General features: G+C 42.2%; 1 long non-coding RNA gene across 1 annotated transcript in view; it reads right to left on the minus strand.

Moving 5' to 3' along the window:
• Positions 1 to 14119, minus strand: part of LOC126248271 (uncharacterized) — a 313391-nt gene extending 299272 nt beyond the window's left edge. The window contains exon 1 of the long non-coding RNA XR_007545450.1: positions 14038 to 14119. This is a non-coding gene — a long non-coding RNA (uncharacterized LOC126248271). The remainder of the gene's footprint in view (positions 1 to 14037) is intronic.
• Positions 14120 to 15395: the final 1276 nt, after the last annotated feature.

Genomic DNA, 15395 nt, shown 5'->3' on the forward strand with positions numbered 1-15395 from the left:
TACTGATTGACGTATGAAATGATTGAATGCAGTGTCAAAGCATTTCATGGTGGTATGATAGTGTCAAAGCATTCCATGGTGGTAAGGTTTCCTCTCATTAGTCTCTCGAATGCTGAACACATAATTAGAGAGGAGCAAACGAAAAACAACGCACAGGACACAAACACAGTACAATACACGATTTAAACGCAAGGAACGCAAAACTCATTTAAACGAATTGCGCAGAGCACAGCGCTAACCTGTCACAATCTCTCGAAAGTTCACAAAGGTCGAATAGTCGATATACGGTTTCCATCGTTTTCGATGTAGCGTGTATACGTCATAATGACGTTACATCGTATCCAAGTCCGGTGAACTTAGCATTCTCCTGTGTGGGTTCTCATAGAAACGAAACAACATTGTGCTGTTATCTGTCATCAATTAGACAAAGTCGTTGCATCAACTTGTGTACATCGGGGTTATCATTGCTTTACTGTACTTTGTTTGAAAAATTCAAATTTGAGTGTTACCGTTGTCTTTCCCCATATCCTTCAAACGCTGTGATGTGACTGCAAATACTATTTGCAGAGGAAGACTTAAATTATTCACGTTGATACTGTTCGAGCTGCATAGCGAACAGTGTCATCTGTTAGCAGCTTTTTGAACTATTTCGAAAATTTTCTATAAATTTCACAATAAACGTACCTTTCGTTGCAGTCGTCCATCGATATTATTTTTTGACATATTTATTTTTGAAACAGTGACTCATTCACTGGACTCCCTGTATATCAACGCGCCATCTATGCCAGGAGCGACTTCCTGTCCCTCTGACAAAATTGTTTGAGGTGTTAAGTTAAATGTGGCTTCGCCTTCTAGACTAATGCGTGCCATTATTAATTAATGATGCAAATATGTTGCACGTCCTCCACAATAGCGTCAATAAAAGATTAATTTGTAGGATAGTGGGAAAGTGCTGTTGGTCTACAAAGGAGATTGCTGACAAATCACTTGCAGGTCCAATTTTAGAATACTGCTCAGTTGTGCGAGACCCATAACAAGCAGGACTAACTGCGGATATTGAACATCTATGAAAAAGACAATGCGATTGGTCACGAGTTAGTTTGACCCATAGAAGAGTGCCACAGATATGTTAAATCACCTGAATTGGCAGATGGTCGCGAAAGCCTGCTAAACGAATTTGGCTGTTTCCACATTTTTGTTTAGAACAAGTACTACCTTTATTGACATTACCACACACCTGTCAGCCTGTTTATAACGATATGCCAATCTGGAAAATAAACTATGAACCATGTAGTTGGTTTTGTGTTCAATGTTATTGCGCGTCGTTTTGCTGTTTCACTTGATAATTAATCTAAAAAGATTATGAAACAATCAGAAAACTGCTTTGTCGAGTGCAGAGCACTCTGTCGAGTTAACGTTTCTCTTTGCAGTAACATACGTTGACCACACATGTAACTGCATGCTTGACAAGCTTGCTTGCTCAAGCGTGCTTGAGCAAGCATACACAGATTTCTGGCTCTTACATGTGGTTCAAGCATGCTTATATAAACATTAGTTTATTCACAAGAAAATGCCGAGCTAAGTCGACGATGAGCTGGCTTTGGCAACCTTTTTGCTCGTGTTAAAAGAAAGGGGAGAAAACGATATTTGTGGACTAGAGTGGTTAAAGAAACGAAAACATCATTCCTGTATTAACTATTCGTGATAGACACACTACAGAAACTACTTCACAGAACTGTTGATTTTCTTCTTTCTCCATGTACGAGTGATATTGTATTCTATGACCTGACCTACAATACAGTACAACATTTGTACAGAACGTTATTTAACAGGACCAAATAAAGATTAAATCAAAGCAGATCACCGGCAAACGCTTGCACAAGCCTCCCTATTCTTGGTACACATGCTCAAGCATACACACGCTTGAACGCTTGCACAAGCATGCATATTCGAAATTCGATCAAGCATCAAGAAGGTTGTACAGTACTGATGCTTGTGCAAATATATCTCAATCACTATCAAGCATGCTTAGGCAAGCACGCTTGCACAAGTGTGTTGTCAAGCGTGCTGTTACATGTGGGGTTGCTGTTGGCTACCTAGTGACGTCATGCCAGGCTAGATGGGGCCAACGAAATACTGTACTTGGCCGCGGTCTCATCAGTAGACAGGATGGTGGGAAACCAAGCAAAAACCTAAGAAACACCTTGTCTTGCCGTACAGCCACAACAATGCGTGAAGCCGAGTGCTTCAAGTTTGTGATTTTGTGCCGCTGTAATGCTCTGCGCCTTAATTCTTGCTGAGTGTTGTTTATTGGAGTTTACGTTACTGCTATTTTAGGTTCTTGGTACCTGTGATTGTGCTTCGGATGTAAACGTCCACTGAATCGCTGCAGCGTCTGCACTGTATTCAAAGCTTGCAGTACCATTCTCAGATCCTCGAAACATGGCTGAATATACTTGCGTGGGTTGTTGCGCAACATTCAGTATCAACAGTAACTTGCAAAGACATATTAATACTAAACATCTGAGTAATGGGGCTTTGAAATTTGCGTGTAACATTTGTAATTCTAGTACTTCTAGACATGACAATTTCAGCAGTCACTGTCACCAAAAGGTACGTGAAGATAGCATTTTGTGTCCACTGTGTAAATACAAGTGTGCAGAACTAAATGAGATGCACCAGAATTATTCCGTTTACCACGATAACTCTTGGATTTTCTAACGAAAACGAATTTGAATCTATGTAAGGCTGAAATGACAGTTAGATGTTATGAGAAGCAGATGTACCAGTATAAATGAAAGCGGGAAGTACGCATTGTCAGTAGCTAAGCAGTATCAACAGAATGGGTCGGTGTGGATTAATCACTGGATGTCACCTGAGTAACAAATCCATCGGGCACATTTCAACCCTTCTAAAGCTGTTGTTGTTGTTGTTCTTGGGGGAAAGGACCAAACTACATGGTCATCGGTCTCATCGGATTAGGGAAGGACGGGGAAGGAATTCGGCCATGCCCTTTCAAAGGAACCATCCCGCCATTTGCCTGGAGTGATTTAGGGAAATCACAGAAAACCTAAATCAGGATGGCCGAACGCGGGATTAAACCGTCGTCCTCCCGAATGTGAGTTCGGTGTTTATAATTCTGTCCAAGTCGAATGCTGATGACGAATAGAATAGAATCTTTATTTGCCTTTCGATATATTTTCCATACAAATAGTTTCATTGGTGTGTTTAATACATAAAACAATAAAATATAGTTACATAAATATGCATGTGCAGTACAAGTAGATATATATGCTAAAATGATGGTGATACTATACATTGTTAATATAGTAGTAATAACTAGGAATAATACATTATATTGATCACATATATGATTGTATCATTATGCAATTATGTTTTAATTTATGTACTATGTAGAAAAATGTGTAAACACTTATACATTACTGTCACACACACATATAGGCATACTTGATAATGTAGTTACTGACAGCTTATTTTGTGCCTCCTGTGTGTCACTGTTTAGAAACACATAAATTGAGTAGTATGGCATACATTTGAACCAAACTTCTATCGTATACTTAAAACTGTTCATGGGTAGATCGCTCACTGTCTTTGAGAGATCGTTGCAGAATTTCAAATATAGGTACTTATGGTTCTGATGTGTTAATGTCAGTCTCGAGTATGGAAGACCTAGGTAACTATTACTTCAAGTATTATGGTGATGGACTTGGGATATTAACTTAAAATTGCTTGCGTTTTCTTTAGTTTGTATTAAACAGTTGTGGATATACATACTAATCAGTGTCGTTATCTTGAGTTCTTTAAACAGGGTTTTTACAGCCTTGTGTTGGTGCTAGGCCTAATATACATCTAACTGCTTTCTTCTGGCACTTGAAGATGGTACTGGAACCCACTGAGTTACCCCAAAGTATTAATCCATACTGCAGTTGTGTTTGAAGAAAGCAATGTATGCAGGAATTAATAAACTTTTGCTAATAATATGTCTCATCTTGTGCTGTAGGAACAGAGTACGAGCAAGTTTGCAACATAGATAATTTGTGAGCTTATCCTATGTACCTTCTTGATCTAAATGCAACCCCAGTAATTTTTCTATCTTAGTTGGATGTATTTAGGATGAAGCAAATTTCTTGAGCTTTTATTGTATTTATAGCTAAAAGACTGGCCCTGTGTCAGTCACTGCTCATTTCAGTTACCACTTTGTGGTATTCTAAGACATCTTTCAGATTTTCTTCATCCATAATTAGTGTCATGTCATCAGCATCCATGACTTTGTCACATGGCATGTATATTGGCAAGTCGCTGATATACACAATGAACAGGAAAGGCCGAATCACTAACCCTTGTGGAACTCCTATCTTTATTTTCATGGGTGTTGACATTTAGTTGTTTACCTTTACTAATTTATCTTGTTGCTCAAGTATGACTGAAATAGTGTAATGGCTTATCTACAATACGTAATGTTCTAGCTTTTTTATCATATATGTCACATGTGACAGAATCAAAAAAAATGCTTAAATCTAACAGTGTTGGGCAAATCAGTTTCTTGTTATTGAATGAAACAACACGTTTACTGTTAACAGTCGCTGTTTATTTATATCCACGAGGTGTTTCAAAGATTTAAATCTCCATTGTCAGGTGGATTTACATGTGTTAGTATGATATATCTGTGTGCTGTGTTACGATTTTGGGGTAGCTTGTGGCACTGTCTCCAGTGATTACATGTTCCTTTCTCTGTGGTAACACATCATGTGTAAACTGACATATTTTGTAATCAAAGATGGTGTCTGGAAACTGCTAGGCGTAAATAACCACCTATTAGTTTCCAGAAACCATGTTTGTTTACAAAATATGACAATTTACATGTGATGTGTTATCACAGAGGAAGGAACCTTTGCCCAAAGCAGACAGTGCCACAAGTTACCCCAAAATCATAACACAACCCACACATGTGTCACACTAACACATGTAAATCTACCAGTTGATGGAGGTTTAAACCTTCGAAAAGGGATTGTGAATATGAATGAACAGTGACTGGTAACAGTGAACTTGTTATTTTACGAGGGTAAGTCAATTATTATCCGCAAAGTAGTTATAAAAATTTATTGTAATCAAATTAGGAAACTTACAAGAACATCATTTTTCGACGTAGTCTCCTTGGGTTTCAACGCACTTAGTCCAACGTTGTACAAGCTTCCTGATGCCCTCATCAAAGAAAGTTCTCGGTTGAGCTGCGAGCTAGGGATGCACGGCTTCTTTCACTGCTTCGTCAGAGGCAAATCGACGGACCCTTAATGCCTGTATGAGTGGACAAAACAAGTGATAGTCAGAAGGGGCAAGATCGGGACTCTATGGAGGATGATCAAGTACTTCAAATTTGAGTTTCTGGACTGTTTCAGCAGTGTGGGTAGCAGTATGCGGACGGGCATTGTCGTGCAACATCACAACACCTTTTTGACACCAATCCTCGGCGTTTGCTTCGTGATTGCAGAAAAGAATACAGAAAAGGAACAGTTCAGAGACGATGACTGAGTGTATCAGCATGATTGTATGATTGTCTACCTCTACGTACATACTCTGCAAGCCACCATATGGTGCATGGCGAAGGGTACGTTGTACCCCTACTATAGTTCGTGTCATGTAGGACAGTGGTCCTATTTTCAGCCGTTCTGCGCATCCCCCGAAATTAACTGCTAGCAGCCAATAAGACTTTTCCCCTTTTTGAGCGGATAGCCACAAGTTACAAAGTAGACTGGGAGACTCTCTCCATCGTGCTGCGCTGTTGCCGTATTTAGCGACAATGCAGTTTCATTCACAGAGCGACCGAATTATTCACTGAGACGTCGATGTTACTTTGGTGTTGATGTGTTGGCAGAAGAGCCAACATCATGTTGCTAGAGGAGGCCGAAATGCACACGTTTAAGCTCACGCAGACTGGCGTGAGGTCTGGAACAATTAAAGGAGTTGAGTCTAATAAATAAAGTATGAAGCTCTTGGAATACTTAACTTTAATCCATAATTGGAGAACATCGCTCTTGTTGATACATTAATTACAATCTCGGTCTGCAATCACTGACAGTGGCGACACGCGGGTCCGACGTATACTAATGGACCGCGGCCGATTTAAAGGCTACCACCTAGCAAGTGTGGTGTCTGGCGGTGACACCACAGGTGTAGTAGAATAGTTGTGAACGTGTATCTGTAAATGTTTTAGTATGATTTCCAAATGAATATGTGAGGTGACAGCAATAAACGTGAAGTTCCTCACAAGTTTGCCTATGGAGTCTTAGCTGAGAGGCTGGATTGGTGATTTCCTGTCAGAAAGATCACAGTATATAGTAATCGACAGAAAATGATAGCGTAAAACAGAAGTGATATCTGGCTTTTGCAAGTAAGTGTTATATGCTCTCCTCTGTTCCTGATCTAATAAACGATCTAGGAGATAATCTAAGCAGCCTCTTAGACTGTTTGCAGATGACGTTGTGACTTACCGTCTTTTTAAGTCATCAGATAATTGAAATAAATTACAAAAAGACTTAGACAAGACGGCTGTGTGGTGAGAAAAGTGGCAGTTGAGTCTAAATAATGAAAAGTCTGAAGTTATCCCCATGAGTACTAAAAGAAATCAACAAAATTCCGGTTTACGAGATAAAACACAAATCTAAAGGCTGTAAATTCAACTAAATACTTAGGGATTACAATTACTAATAACTTAAATTGCAACTATCACATGGATAACGTGGTTTGGAAATCAAAGCAAAGACTCCGATTTATTGGTAGAACACTTAGAAAATGCAACAGCTCTATTAAAGAGACCACTTACACCACGCTTTTCCGCCCTTTTCTGGAGTATTGCTATCCGGTGTGCGATCCACGGCAGGTAGGATTGATCGAAAAAGTTAAAAGAAGGGCAGCTCGTTTTGTACTATCGTGGAATAGGGGAGAGACTACTGCGAATATGATACACTAACTGGTGTGGCTGTCATCAAAACAAAGGCGTCTTTCATTGTGGCAGGATCTTCTCATGACATTGCAATCTCCAACTTTCTCTTCAGAGTGTGAAAATACTTTACCTACATAGAAGGAATGCTCACAATAATAAAATAAGAGAAATTAGAGCTCACACGGAAAGATTAAAGTGTACGTGTTTCCCGCACAACATTCGAGAGTGGAACAATAGAAAAATAGTTTGAAAGGTGGTCCTATAAACGCTCTCCCAGGCAGTTATCTGTGAATTGCTTAGTAGTCATGTAGATGCAGATGTAGATGCTTCACAAGCAGTCGAGGAGGTCTATGTCCCGCGTTTATAACTGTTTGAAATGTGAACCTGAGACCGGTACATCTATTTTTGACATTCCGAAGACTCAAGAAGGAACTGCAGAAGCACCTATCGGGAAAAGAACTCTACCTAGAGTGTCGCCAGACAGCATCGAAATCGCCAGAAGCCTGTAACACAAATAGTTGGTTTTGACAACGATTTTTTTAAAGCTTTCTGTGTCTGAAATGTATACAAGGAGGAAATACCTAACATCACGAAAACTTGTTACAATTATGCCTGAGCAAACTGGCCTCAAAGGTAGCACTTCGTCAATGCAAAGAATTTTGAAAGACATTGGTTTCAAATACGTTAAGAAAATAGTTTTTATTTGAATGAAGTGACATAGAAGCTGCACGAATCATATCCCTTATAAAGATGCACTACACAAGATGACGTGGTAGTTCTACAATGTTATCTTGATGAAACATGGGTCTATGAAGACCAGATGGAAATTGAGTTATGGTACTGTCGATTTTAAAGTACACATAGGGAATGGTTCTCGCCTAGTTATTCTGCATGCTAGCTCTTCTTCTGATTTGGTTCCTGAGAGTAAACTCGTATTTAGGTGTAATAAAAACCATAGTGACTACCATTCAAATATGAATGCTGTCACTTTCAAGAAGTGGTTCACTGAGCAATTCTTGCCATACCTTGCTTCGAAGTAGGTCGTTGTAACTACCAAGCCAGTTATGGTACAGAGAAATGACCAAGTACGAGCACCAGGCAAGGGGACATTGTGCTCTGGCTGAAAAATAAAAATACTCCATACAATATAAGCCAGACTAGTGCTGAACTCCTGCAGCTCATTAATTTGTAAAACTCACGCAACAGAATGTACAAACTTGACTTTCTTGCATGTGAATGTGGTCACAGAGTTTTGCGTTTATCCACAAATCACTGTCAATATAATCCAATAGAATTAATTTGTGCACAGGTTACAAGCTATGTGGAAAAAAAAAAACAATTAAGATAACAGACACTGAAACGCTTGTGCCCCTTCAGTGTGGGCACGCTGAAAAGTTTCCGAAATAAGACTGTGAGAGGGAGGTGAAGCCTTGAACCGATCATCCAAAATTTACAGTAGCATGGTTCGGACATGGGCTCGAATGGTAGGTGGTGTTACGACGTAGACTTCGAAACAAAGTAGAGTAATGATCTTTCTTGGTTTTAAAGGCCCATGGTTTGAAAATGTTTTCGTCAGCATATAAATTATTGATTAGGAAAATTATTGATTAGGAATACTTATCCTATGATGTATTCAGACTACAATGTTCAACACATTGCTCAAGGAGACATTAAGCTTTTCTTTAATTACTCGAGAGAATGCAGCCGGATACATTCGTCATAAACTCCAATATTTCGACACATAAACCCCAGTCATTTTCAAGGCACGAATTTTAAAACGCCTTAAAATGAAAGGGAGGGTTACCTGTTGAGATATCGGTGGTTTTCTGCGTTATCGGTCAGCATTCCGTCGAGTTATTTACGAAAGGTGGTTAACTGTTAGCTTGTTCAATGGGTCATAAATGCGTTCTCCCACTCTAATGTCGAACAAATTAGTTTAAACTCTTAATGCCCATTGACACAGAAAAATATGATAACATACTGATAATTTTTACGATAGTCTTTTGCACTAGTCTTTGCTACAAGTAATTCTTTTTTCCACGTACATTTACATTGAGCTGCAGTAAGACACATCTACATACGCGCATTATACACACACGAAGCACATTAACGAATTAGTTGTGCTCTACTGTATTTATCTACTTTAGAATTAATAGTGAAGATGTAACTCTTCAGGCTTTCCCGGCGATCTAATGACATCTTGGGTTGTCGGGTGTTCTGCCGGATATCAGCGTCGTACTTGCACGATATTTCGGTCACGTAGCTCGTAACCTTCATCAGGTGCGACCTGAGACTGCTCCTTGAGTGGACCTGGTCCAGTATTTATGCCTATGGCCTTCCCCCTCCACCAACGGCTGCAGGCGCTTCCTCTGTGGTCTGTGCCCATTCCTTGCGACCTGCTGGAGCGTTGCTGCTCCGTTGGGCGCGGACCACAGAGGAAGCGCCTGCAGCCGTTGGTGGAGGGGGAAGGCCATAGGCATAAATACTGGACCAGGTCCACTCAAGGAGCAGTCTCAGGTCGCACCTGATGAAGGTTACGAGCTACGTGACCGAAATATCGTGCAAGTATGACGCTGATATCCGGCAGAACACCCGACAACCCAAGATGTCAATAGTGAAGATGTTTATTACATACTACTACTCCTGGTTCAGACAAAACCGTAAATAACTTTTACAGAGACAACAGTTGTACCATTCAGTTCTGAATTTCTTCATACGTTTCTCGTTAAAATGCAGGACTCAGGCCGTCTTGCAAGCTGGTAATAGTCTTCTAACTTTACTACTTACTATCAGTGGTGGCTGCAGACATGCTTTTGGGTATTATAGCCAGCCGTTGTGGCCGAGAGGTTCAGGCGTTTCAGTCTGGAACCGCGCTGCTGCGACGGTCGTAGGTTCGAATCCTGCCTCGGGCATGGATGTGTGTGATGTCCTTAGGTTAGTTAGGTTTAAGTAGTTCTAAGTCTAGGGGACTGATGACCTCAGATGTTAAGTCCCATAGTGCTCAGAGCCATTTGATCCATTTTTGGGTATTATAAGCACCAAATAACAAAGCACATGGCGAAAAGGAAACCCAACAGTTATGTTAGCCGCCGTAATTGTCGTCCACAGAGCGATATGTAAACGGGGAACAAAACAGAAGGCGCGACCAACACTTTCTGTGGTTGATTATTGCTATGGTAGCTCTCGTGTAAGCAATGAACAATCAATCTCTTTCTTGCTCTGATCCGGGTAGAGTTCTGGGATCTTTCCACTGTCGCTTCTGCAATTAAGTAATACTATATTAATATTCTCTTTCTCCAGTCTGCTATGACAAATACTACTCCTGCAATTAATGGAGCTTAACTAACAAGGGAACCTCCCCATCGCACCCCCCTCAGATTTAGTTATAAGTTGGCACAGTGGATAGACCTTGAAAAACTGAACACAGATCAATCGAGAAAACAGGAAGAAGTTGTGTTGAACTATGAAAAAATTAAGCAAAATATACAAACTGAGTAGTCCTGGGCAAGATATGCAACACAATAGGTGTTCAGCAGCGCCCTGGTCCCGTGGTTAGCGTGAGCAGTTCCGGACCGAGAGGTCCTTGGTTCAAGTATTTCCTCAAGTGAAAATTTTACTTTATTTATTTTCGCAAAGTTATGATCTGTCCGTTCGTTCATTGACGTCTCTGTTCACTGTAATAAGTTTAGTGTCTGTGTTATGAGATCGCACCGCAAAACCGTGCGATTAGTAGACGAAAGGAAGTGCCTCTCCAATGGGAACCAAAAACATTTGATCGCAAGGTCATAGGTCAACCGATTCCTCCACAGGAAAACACGTCTGATATATTCTATACGACGCTGATGACGGCATGTGCGTCACATGGCAGCTATATGTTGTCGACCCACATAACTTGTACACTTGGCGAATGGGTAAAAAGATTCTTCCACCTTGCCCGATTTAGGTTTTCTTGTGGATGTGATAATCACTCCCAAAAAAGTGATCGCATCGGACGGACAGATAATAATTGGCTGAAAATAAAAGATTAAATTTTTACTCGAAGGAATCCTAAAACCACGGACCTCTCGTGCCGCAATTGCTCACGCTAACCACGAGACCACGGCGCTGCCGAGATTTCTCTGTCCTTGATGTTGCATATCTTGCGCATGGACTACTCAGTTTGCATATTTTGCTTATTTTTTTTCATAGTTCCACACAACTTCTTCCTGCCAGATTGTCTCCGTCCTGCAGTACACTTGTCGAGGAGCTGTTCCCCTGGAAGACGACGGATTTTCGCCCTCTCGTCGTCATAATGAAGGAGGTATAGGGATTGATTTGTGTTCAGTTTTTCAAGGCCTATCCCCTGTGCCAACTTATAACTAAATCTGAGGGGGGTGCGATGGGGAGGTTCCCTTGTAAGTAGGTAAGTGCGACACCTGTGAAACACAAGGTTTCAGTTTTGAGCCCCAGTCCAGCATGCAGATTTAAACGACCATAAATATCTGGAGCTGCCATTAATTGTTCTGAAAGCAAAGGTTACGATTTCGATGATAGAAATGAAATATACACAGAATATGGTTAAGCCTTTAACTGATCGTTGGCGCCCACGTACATCGACATCACACGCAGTTCGCCGGCCACCGTCACGTACAGCGCGTACGCCTTCGGACTCGAGAAGCCGCCTGGGTATCGAGGTCCTGACAGCTGTGAGCAGACAACCCGTGTTACAAGCACGTCTGAACTCCGCAAGTTACCGTACGGTCTACATCAGTCTACATACAGCATCAGCCTCCCCCAACCCTCTCCCCTAGCCTTTTCCATTCACAGAGTTAGACTGTCTACACCCCTCTGTATGGTTCCGAATTGAGATTGTGCCGTCTACGTACAGTGATCAGCCAGAACATTACGACCACCTACGTAATAGCCGGTATGTCCATCCTTGGCACGGATAACAGCGTTGACGCGTCGTGGCACGGAAGCAATGACATGACGCCTTGGTAGGTCGCTGGAGGGAGTTGGTACCACATCTACATACAAGTAACCCGATTCCTGTAAATTCTGGGGAATGGGCGATGAGCCCTGACGCTACGTTCAACCACATCCCAGATGTGTTCGATCGGGTTCAGAACTGGCGAGTTGGAGGGCCAGCACATCAATTGGAACTCGCTACTGTGTTACTAGAACCACTTGATCATACTTATGGCCTTGTGAAATCTTGTTGAAAAATACCACTGCTGTTGGGAAACACGATCGTCATGAAGGGATGTACGTCATCTGCAACCAGTGGCCGGCCGGGGTGTCCGAGCGATTCTAGACGCTACAGTCTGGAACCGCGCGACCGCTAGGGTCTCAGGTTCGAATCCTGTCTCGAGCGTGGATGTGTGTGATGTCCTTAGGTTAGGTAGGTTTAAGTAGTTCTAAGTTCTAGAGGACTTAGGACCTTAGAAGTTAAGTCCCATAGTGCTCAGAGCCATTTGAACCATTTTTGCAACCAGTGTACGATACTGCTTGGGCGTCATGGTGCCTTTCACGACCTCCACTCGGCCCATGGATACCCACGCGAATGTTCCCCAAAGCATAATGGAGCCACTGCCAGATTGTCTCCATCCTGCAGTACACTTGTCGAGGAGCTGTTCCTCTGGAAGACGACGGATTTTCGCCCTCTCGTCGGCATAATGAAGGAGGTATAGGGATTCATCAGACCATGCAACGCTCTGCCACTGCGCCAACGTCCAGTGCCGGTAGTCACGTGGCCATTTCAAGCACAGTTGCCGATGACATGGTGTTAACAATGCATATAAATGGATCATCGACTGCGGAGGCCCATTGTTAGGAGTGTTTGGTTCACTGTGTGTTCAGATACACTTGTACTCTACCCGGTACTAAAGTATAATGTTAGGTCTGCCACAGTTCGTCGCCTGTCCTGTTTTACCAGTCTGCCCAACCTACGACGTCCGACAACTGTACATGAGCGGTGGCCGCCCAACCTCACAACGTCTGGACTAGGTTTCGCCATGTGTTGAAGAGTCTCACCGCCTTGGAAGAACAAACTATGCAAAACTATTCCACCTGGTGTGCAAGATGCATTAAGATAGACGAATTATGCATAGACTTTAAGAATAACATAGTAACCTAAATTCCAGGCCCGCCCGGTTATCCGTGCAGTCTAACACACTGCTTTCCTGGCGGGAAGGCGTGCCTCTCCCCGGCACGAATCCGCCCAGCGGATTAGTGTCGGGGTCCGATGTGCCGGCCAGTCTGTGGATGATTTTTAAGGTGCGGTTTTCCATCTGCGTCGGCGAATGCGGGCTGGTTCCCCTCATTCCGCCTCAGTTACACTATGTCGGCGACTGCTGCGCGAACACTGTCTCCACGTACGCGTACACCATAATTACTCTACCACGCAAACATTGGGGTTACACTCGTCTGGTGTGAGACGTTCCTGGGGGGGTCCACTAGGGGCCGAACCGCACAATAACCCTGGGTTCAGTGTGGGGCGGTGGTGGGGTGAGTGGACCTCTGTAGCCTGTTGTGAGGTTGTGTACCACTGAGGCTTACGGCGGGGACCAAGCCTCTCCGTCGTTTCTAGGTCCCCACTTCAATACAATACAATACTATCTAAATTTCAAAAATGGCAGGTCATGACAGGTTTGAATACTACCGAACCATCTATACCTACATATCATTTTCCGAACGAGTGAGTTAGTATTACATTTTCCCAAATTGTTGTTTGTGAGATCCAGAAAATTATCAATAGATCCGTAAATAATAGTTTACGTGAGAAACGGTGCATAGCTCTTCTAATCCATTCAGCATTTTCTGTACATCGTTTGCTTTTCGATAGGCATCACGCTTTTTTTTGTTTTTTAGTTAGCTAAGCACTTACAAATTTGCGCCGATGCATTTCTTCAAGAACGCAGGATGTTGTTTGTACGTACTTCTCCGCTTCAGATTTGGAATTGTCACTCTGTCTGGCACATTCATCGACCCATAAAAAAGCAAGCAAATAACGAAAGATAAAGAAAGTTGTTTCAGAAATTTTCATAATTTCTCAAACAAGGCGTACATGTACATAAATTATTGTTCGTCGCACTTACCAGATGCAACATGTTCCGCTTCCTAACGCACTTTTCAAAATCGCAGAATACATTCGACTGTCCGCTTCGACTGCCTGTAGAATCTCCGATCTGAAAATGAAAGAAAAAATGGGATGCAGAAGTCACTTTCACATTCTCACAGAGCATCAAGGTAAGGTAATGTAAAAGCGCGTTGGTCTCTCACGTCGTGTTTCAACTCACCTAGATCGGCACCTAATTATAATGTCCAAGGCAAATTAATATTTGTGGAGTGATTAAAAAACGACCGTTTTCTTGCCACTCGTTTACAAATTGGGACTTCTGAAGCGTGAAAGAGACGTTTGGGTTTAATTTCTCCTTTTACTGCGAGAAACTACGTACAAGACTCTCGCAAGAATAAACCAAACACTACTGTTCGTGAATAATTCAAGTATACTGAAGCTAAGTTGACTATCGACGTGACAGTTATATAGAGCTACAGAGCTATAGAAGATGCACGGGCTAAACAGAGATTCGGAACTGCCTCATTACGGGCATGTTGTGCGTAAACATTACCTTAAAGGGCAGTTGAGAGTCGGTGAAAATGGCTCTGAGCACTATGGGACTCAACTGCTGAGGTCATTAGTCCCCTAGAACTTAGAACTAGTTAAACCTAACTAACCTAAGGACATCACAAACATCCATGCCCGAGGCAGGATTCGAACCTGCGACCGTAGCGGCCTTGCGGTTCCAGACTGCAGCGCCCTTAACCGCACGGCCACTTCGACCGGCTAGAGTCGGTGAACTTTATATATTGTTATCATTATGAAAATAATTTATTGACTCACCACTGCCTGACATTCTGCATAGGATGTGCCATTCAAGTAGCCCTGGCGCACTTTTTGAGTTCATCGTATGCATCTGGTACCTGTAATTAAAAAGTAATTAAAATACAGCTGTAGTTCTTCTCCGAGAAACATGGGAAAACATAACTATTTATCTTATTTGTAAGGAAATATGATTTGTCTATTTCGCCTCAAGTAAAAGAAAGCGAAACAAAATGATAAATTTATGAAACATATATTTGAAACCGGAGTGGGTCATATGGCCTCGACCGCGCGGGGTAGCCGCGGCTCCCCCCGTAGGAGGTTCGAGTCCTCCCTCGGGCATCGGTGTGTGAGTTGTTCTTGGCGTAAGATAGTTTAAATTAGATTAAGTAATGTGTACGCCTAGGGACCGATGACCTCAGCAGTTTTATTCCATAGGAACTTACCACAAATTTCAAAAAAATTCATATGGCCTCAAATTTCCGTGAAAGGGAAGACGAGCAAGAAGAAGTTTGATTCAGCTTCAGCAAAGGATGTCGCGAGCACTGAACGGAGTAGCTGGAAGGAAGCTTA

Source organism: Schistocerca nitens, chromosome 3, assembly GCF_023898315.1.
Source record: "Schistocerca nitens isolate TAMUIC-IGC-003100 chromosome 3, iqSchNite1.1, whole genome shotgun sequence".
Lineage (NCBI taxonomy): Eukaryota > Metazoa > Arthropoda > Insecta > Orthoptera > Acrididae > Schistocerca > Schistocerca nitens.